Source organism: Sinocyclocheilus grahami, unplaced genomic scaffold (assembly GCF_001515645.1).
Source record: "Sinocyclocheilus grahami isolate Dianchi unplaced genomic scaffold, SAMN03320097.WGS_v1.1 scaffold297.1, whole genome shotgun sequence".
Taxonomy (NCBI): domain Eukaryota; kingdom Metazoa; phylum Chordata; class Actinopteri; order Cypriniformes; family Cyprinidae; genus Sinocyclocheilus; species Sinocyclocheilus grahami.
Window position 1 is genome coordinate 61,144 of NW_015505476.1, and position 7,334 is coordinate 68,477.

A 7,334-nucleotide genomic window follows, 5' to 3' on the forward strand; every position below is an offset into this window, starting at 1 on the left:
GCTGGGGACTATTTTCAGGCGCTGCGTAATATCATTGCGCCTGCTGCACCCCTGCATGGTACAGCAGCAAAGTTCCTTGATTATTACGCCGGAATGAGAGTATAGTTCCTAGCCATATCAGCCTAGAAAATCGCAACTTTTCATTTTCCGTCGGTCTTCATACACGATGTAACTACAGAAGAGTAAAGTTTTAAATAGGAAAAATATTGAAACTCTTTGGTCATTTTTGAGCGAGATGCTAACGGTCTAATCAGATTCAATGATCTATGCTAAGCTACAGCTGAAAGTGCTACCGCCAGACCTGGAGATCGGCTGAATGGATTCGAAAGCGGTAAAACTCAACTGTTTAACTCTAGGGGAGCTGGAAAATGAGCCTATTTTCAAAAATAGTGGAGTGTTCCTTTAAGATTTATATATTTGAATTACATATAAAGTTTCAGTTAATTTTCATTCCAGTTTTAATGTGATGCAGTCAGTCACACATAAATGAAACAGGTAAGATACGAGTAAGATTTTTGTAATAGTATTATAATCTGAATGTGTTTTAAATACACAATAAACAATGTTTATATAATCGTCAATCACCAGTTAGTATAAATGCATTTTGAAAAACTTTATTTAAATAAAATAAAATAAAAATAGTTAATAATAAACTATGCTATGATTTTTGAGTGCAGAAATTTTACCTGTTTCTTACCTGTTTTATTTACAGTATAAGACTTACTTACAGTATGTGCATCTCATTAGTTTATGTTAAAAATGTGTTTTCTAAATGTATGCAAATTTTATATGCAATTCAATTGCATAAATATTAAATGTAGGCCTAAATAGTTTTTTTAATGTATTGTTTAAGCTATAAAGCTATTTAAATCATCATTTTACAGTTGTTTAAGTGTTTATACCATTGTATTGTCATGATGAAGCTGTAAAATTGCATATGACACTATAAACAAAATGTTAGTAAGCATTTTTTTTCACCTTAAATTCATAGCATGCATATTGTTCATATCTTAATTAAGGCTATATATGACATTGAGCATTTTAATGGTTATAGACTGGCCCCGTTTGCTTCCATTGTGCTTCACTGTAACCCTGATTGGTTTTGTTAATTTTTAACAAAATAAGGGACAAGTGCAGATTTTTTTTTTGTGGTTTATCAATATTATGCCACAAATGCTGTCATTGTGGCATGTGGATCCTCTGTGTAAGTACATTTCTGCAGTGGTGGGCTGCATTCAGGTGGTGTGTTGTTACAGGGGTTTTAAACATGAGCACTGGACTGCAGCCTCTCATGTTACACTGAGCTGCGCTTAAGATGTTAACTGGTTATGTTACTAGAGAAGAGCACAGCTAGCCAGTGTTTGCACGTCTCTCTGTCTCTCCCTGTCACCACCCACATTCATTTCTAAAGAGGTGAAAGAAAAGACTCTTTCAGGCTGTTCACTTGCAGTGTCACAACCTGAGGCTGCATCATGTTTATGAGAAACATTTAATTTACAACTCAGCACATTCACAGCATGCATTGTGTTATGTATTTGTATTTGTGAAACTGCCTATTTGTACTTTGTATTTGGCTGAATGAGTATAAATCTGAATCTGGGGCATATTTCAACCAAAAAGAAAATATTAAGAAAGTATAATTATATACTTTATTTGAATGGAAATTAAAATAATAGTATAAAATAGTAGTATAGTATAAAATATTAAAATATAGTTTATTTGAATGGAAATTAAGATTTTTTTTTTTTGCATGACAATTAAGACCCACCTCTCTCCAAATCTAAAATACATTATTTTAAAACTGTCATTATTTTGAATGATTATTACTTTAATGAGAAGCATGTCTGGATATACTGATTATTTCTTTATTTATAATATACACAACTGCTTTTTCAGTTTTAAAAGATCTCTTTCATTTATTGCTTTGAATAAATTAAATTACAACATATTCTAAAATGGTATATAATTATTAAAAAAAAAAATATTTATTGATTTATATGTTTATAAACAATGATTGCCACTAAACTACAATGATTTATTGTAAAAATATATTTTACAAGCAAACAAACAATCAAATAAATAAATACCATGAAGTATAATTACTTTGAAATGTAAATATTTGTATTTAACCTGGACATTTTCTTGATATTATTCACCATTATATGAACCTGCCAGACACACATCCAGATTGATCTGCTCTCACCTTTACTGACCAAGCAAATGAGATTATTGCCTCATGAGCGAGAGAGAGGAGAGAGAGAAGAAGTGAGGGAGTGTGAGAGACAGAAACAGAGGAGTCAGAAGGAAGGAGGCAGAGATTAGAGAAGGTTGAATGAGGTTTGTGTGAGGTGGGCTGCACTTTCATTGGAGCTGTTATGGTACTTTTTACCGTTACTTGAGGACTAACGAATACCGTCCTGAATCTGACCTGCTGTTGGACTTCATGCGCTGAAGGAGAATCAGTAAGAAGTAAAACCACCGGGGCTCTTGCGGTCCGTCCTCGTCAGAGAAAAGAGACTGATGCGGGGTTCGCTGCGTGGGTCTGTCCGGTGAGAGACTGCTTGGATTTTAAACCGACATGGTGGGTTAACGTTTGAGTGATACGGAGACCGTCCGGTAAATTCCTGACAGGAGCAATGAATGATTTCGCGCGCGGTCCGCGTGAGTGAAAACGCTCGCGTAACTGTTGCTGTGAACGGCTGTCTGCATGAACATGAGGAGAGGAAATAACTGAAACAAACTGCGTGAGTAAGCAGTATTATGTTGATTTGAAGAATTAATAATATGCTATTATGGTCTAAGGACGTAGGCTATTTGAGTGTCATTAGTTGATCTTTGTTTCTCTTGAGCATCGAAGTCCATTTGAAACGGATTAGATGAGCGATCTCGTGTCTGTTACATTTGAGCAATAACAAACAAACAAAATTCAACTATTTTATTAATCACTCATCTCCTCTCTAGATCCGCATCGTAGTCCCTTGAATCCATCTGGGAGTGGGAAATAACATGATCGATTCATTTCTCTGTGAAGTTTTTTTTTTATTCATTCAAGTCATGTCTGGTAAAATGAAGTCAAATGCTACTCGACGTGATATTATTTTTGAGCATATTTCAGAGGTTTACTAGGCTATCTGATGGATTAAACTTTCCCGTTTCATTCTCTCCCATCAACCACAGAATTTAACCCATTTGTTTCTATTTTCTCATTGCAAAGACAGCACAGAGCCTACATCTGTAGCGTGTGGAAATGTTTTATGATGTAAGGGTAGGCTACTACACTCTAAAAAATGCTGGGTTAAAAAGGGACAAACCCAGCTATTGGGTTCTTTTGACCCAGCTATTGATTCAAAACAACCCAATAGCTGGGTCAAAACAACCCAATAGCCTTGGTCAAAACAACCCAATAGTGGGTCAAAACAACCCAATAGCTGGGTCAAAACAACCCAATAGCTGGGTCAAAACAACCCAATAGCTGGGTCAAAACAACCCAATAGCTGGGTCAAAACAACCCAATAGCTGGGTCAAAACAACCCAATAGCTGGGTCAAAACAACCCAATAGCTGGGTCAAAACAACCCAATAGCTGGGTCAAAACAACCCAATAGCCTGGGTCAAAACAACCCAATAGCTGGGTCAAAACAACCCAATAGCCTGGGTCAAAACAACCCAATAGCTGGGTCAAAACAACCCAATAGCCTGGGTCAAAACAACCCAATAGCTGGGTCAAAACAACCCAATAGCCTTGGTCAAAACAACCCAATAGCTGGGTCAAAACAAACCAATAGCTGGGTTTGTCCCTTTTTAACCCAGCACTGGGTTATATTTAACCCAGCATTTTTTAGAGTGTATAGTGTATTTATTAGTGTAGTATTATAGTAGGCTATATTTGTTAGTATAGTATTAGTTTACATATATATCCTCTGTATATATTCTCTGTCACCATTGCACCTCCTGCCACCCAAAAAAGCCTGCTTAATCTGTCCGTTTTTACCATTTTTATACATTTAGGTTTATTTTTGGATCTGTTATAGACGGGCAATTTCCTGTTAACTGCATGATCAGCCAATCACAGTGACATGATGCATTGCCTCCTCTCAGGTCATTCTTCACTTGTATTTCACCATTAACACCTTACATTAATTTGCGTTTTAGTTGCTACTGGACTTTTCCACTTTATTGACTTTATTATTACATTCATGTTTTCCAGAATGTATCTGCTAAAAGGCTTGAATAATGAGTCAGTGAGGTGCTGTTGGTGTAATGAATAGATCAGTGAGACAGGCGCTCAGTTGGCATCTGTGTTCAGCTGACACCATTGATATGGAGAGAAAGAGTGCATGTCTCTCTCTCTCTCTCTCTGTGTGTGTGTGTGTTAGTTAGGAGGAGGACTGGGGTGATCTCATGAGTTACTGTGCATGTTTCAGTCTAAAGTTTCGGTTTACAGAAGCTTCATTAGTTGGAGATGATACGGTCACCCTGTGCTTTATTAGGAGATCAAGACAATTAAGAAGCTTTGAGATCAGTCAAAACTTTAACAGTGTGATTATGTTTGTAACTTGTAATGACGAAATACTGTGACATTGCAATTCCTTTCATGCTTGTTATAGGAAATGTATCTCTCATTTACATCTGCAGTTCTTGCCAGTTGATGAGGCAATTAATGCAGGATTTAACTTTTTAACAGTAATTTGTTTGGAACAATGTTGTGTTGATTTTATTTGAATCATGTCATCCAAATACTCGAATAAGTCTTATAACTGGAGACCATACAATACGGTTCAACATTTTAAAAAATGTTTTAAGTATCTTATGCTCACCAAGCCTGCATTTATTTGATCAAAAAATTAAAAAAAGGAATAGTGTGAAATATTTTCACAATTTAAAATAACTGTTTTCTATTTTAATAGATTTTAAAATGGTATTTAGGTAATTTAATCTTGCAACGAAGCTCAATTTTCAGCAGACATTATTTCAGAGTCCCATAATCCTCCAGAAATCATTTAAATATGCTAATTTGGTGCTCAATGTCAATCATATTTGGTGCTTAATTACTAATAATGGTTCTTATTATTATCAATGTTGAAAACAGTTGTGCTGTTTAGTATTTTTGTGTAAACTTTGATATATATATTTTTTTCCAAAATTATTTTGTGAATAGAAAGCATTTATTTTAAATATATATTTTTTGTAACAGTGTAAAAGTTTCGATGGCCAATTCGATCAATTAAAAGCATCCTTGCTAAAAAGAAGTACTAAACTTACTGACCTTAACAATATTTGAACAATACTGAATGTTCAGTAATAATAAATATTTTTATAAAAATGTTTTTAGAATACCATTATTATTTATGCAACGAAACTATATTGAATATGTGTCTTTATTTGCTCATTGTCATATGACATAACTTACAGTAGTAAAAAGACTGATGCAAGTCGCACAAGCCTAAAATATATGGTTCCCGGTTCATTTCGAATCTGACCGAAAATGGACTCGCCTTATGATTCAGTTCACTTATCAATAACGTATTGAAGAATAAACTCTTTTTCCAGATTTGTTAGAAAAGTTACACTCTATATTTTAATATTTTAGGGGTTATTCACTATTTACGCAATGTTTTTCTCGAGGTGTTGCTTTAACTCAGGTATTCATTGCTGGGATTAGAAACCAATGAGGTTATGCTTCTCAGTGTGATGCTTTGCCCAGCATGAGATACAAGAACATGGTAAAGTTTGAAGAAATCTCTGTGTTTATCTTAACCAGTTTTCTGAAAGTCTGTGGTTTGTGAAACTGTCTCAGGAGGTCTGTTGCTCAGCGTACTGGAAGTATTATGATCATCAAACTGCTGTAAGCACTTCTGACCAGTGGAGCGCAGGAAATGGGAGCTGTACAGTGACATGGTTTAAAGGGGTCATATGATGCGATTTCAATTTTTCCTTTCTCTTTGGAGTGTTACAAGCTCTTGGTGCATAAAGAAGATCTGTAAAGTTGCAAAGACTAAAGTCTCAAATCCAAAGAGATATTCTTTATAAAAGTTCAGAGTCAACCACGCCTACCTAAAACGTCTCGTTTAAACACGCCCCCACATATCTACCTCACTATGTGGGAAGATTTGCATAACGCCGCCCAAATGTTCACGCAAAGAAAGAAGGCGTAACTTTTTGTCTCACTGTAGTTTTGCGTGAAGATGCTGTGTGCTTCGTTGTGAAAGCGAAACTACTTTGTTTGGTCTTCCAAAAGAGGACGATATCCGCTTCGTCATGCCTAGAGCTGATCTGTGCTGGTCGCTGAGGGAATACATCAACTTTCACCGTGGACAAAGCGGAATCCAGCTGTCACATGTGGTTGCCTCTCATTCGTCGGATCCGCCGGGCGTGCCGTTCTCGACCCCGCCGCCTGATCACAAATGCAGACAGAGTTTTATGTTTACGCGGTGTGATGCAATGCAACGCAACGCGTAAAAAGACAGTATAAGTCATTATAATCAGTAATTATGTCCCCACTGGATGCAACAAATGCCTCGTTTGTAATGGGTTTTAATGTTTCTGTCTCGTCGCTCTGGCCGGGACACGGCATCAACAGTATGTGAGGGGTGTAACATTTCCGTCTCACACTTGAGGTATTAGGCCAATCACAATGCATTGGATAGCTGGCCAATCACAGCACACCTCGCTTTTTCAGACCGATGAGCTTTGTAAAAATCTACTCGTTTCAAAAAGGCGGGGCATAGAGGAGAAACAATAATGTACAGTATGTGGAAAATAATGTTTTTTTTTTTACTTTAAACCGCATAAACACATTTCATTACACCAACTACACAAAATAATGTTCTTTTTAGCAGCATCATATGACCCCTTTAAAGGGCCGTAAGGCAATTACACGGAGGTTAAAGTCTTAGACATGCACCTGACCTTCATTCGCCTTGTGTCTGAGTTGACCTTTGACATTTTAATGCCTATAATACAGCTTCAGACGTCTTAGAACTGACCAGAGGTCTTATGATTACTAAGTGGGGAGAAGAGGATGATGAAGGTTGTGTTGTGTGTGAAATAGCAAGGACTTCATTATGTGCCTGTAGGTTGTTTGCACGTTTGTGGAGTATCAGCCTGTGTGGTATCTGGGTTTAGGCATGACTGTATTCATATGCACCGTGGACACCTTAGAGAACACATTTCAGCATTAGCTGCGGGTAGTGATGCCTGAAATGATTTCCATTCACACAGCCACGCAGACAGAGATGGAAGGAGAAAAAAGCTGTGAGGCAGAGAGAGAGAGAGAGAGAGAGAGAGAGAGAGAGAGAGAGAGAGAGAGAGACACACACACACACACACAGAACA

The 7,334-nt window shown here is 36.8% G+C and overlaps 1 protein-coding gene across 1 annotated transcript in view; it reads left to right on the forward strand.

Annotated features, from left to right (window-relative positions):
* Positions 1-2,345: 2,345 nt before the first annotated feature.
* The window catches only part of LOC107601022 (protocadherin-15-like), a 206,231-nt gene continuing 201,242 nt past the window's right edge, over positions 2,346-7,334 (forward strand). The window contains exon 1 of the mRNA XM_016293037.1: positions 2,346-2,744. The gene's annotated coding sequence lies outside the window, so the exon portion shown is untranslated. The remainder of the gene's footprint in view (positions 2,745-7,334) is intronic.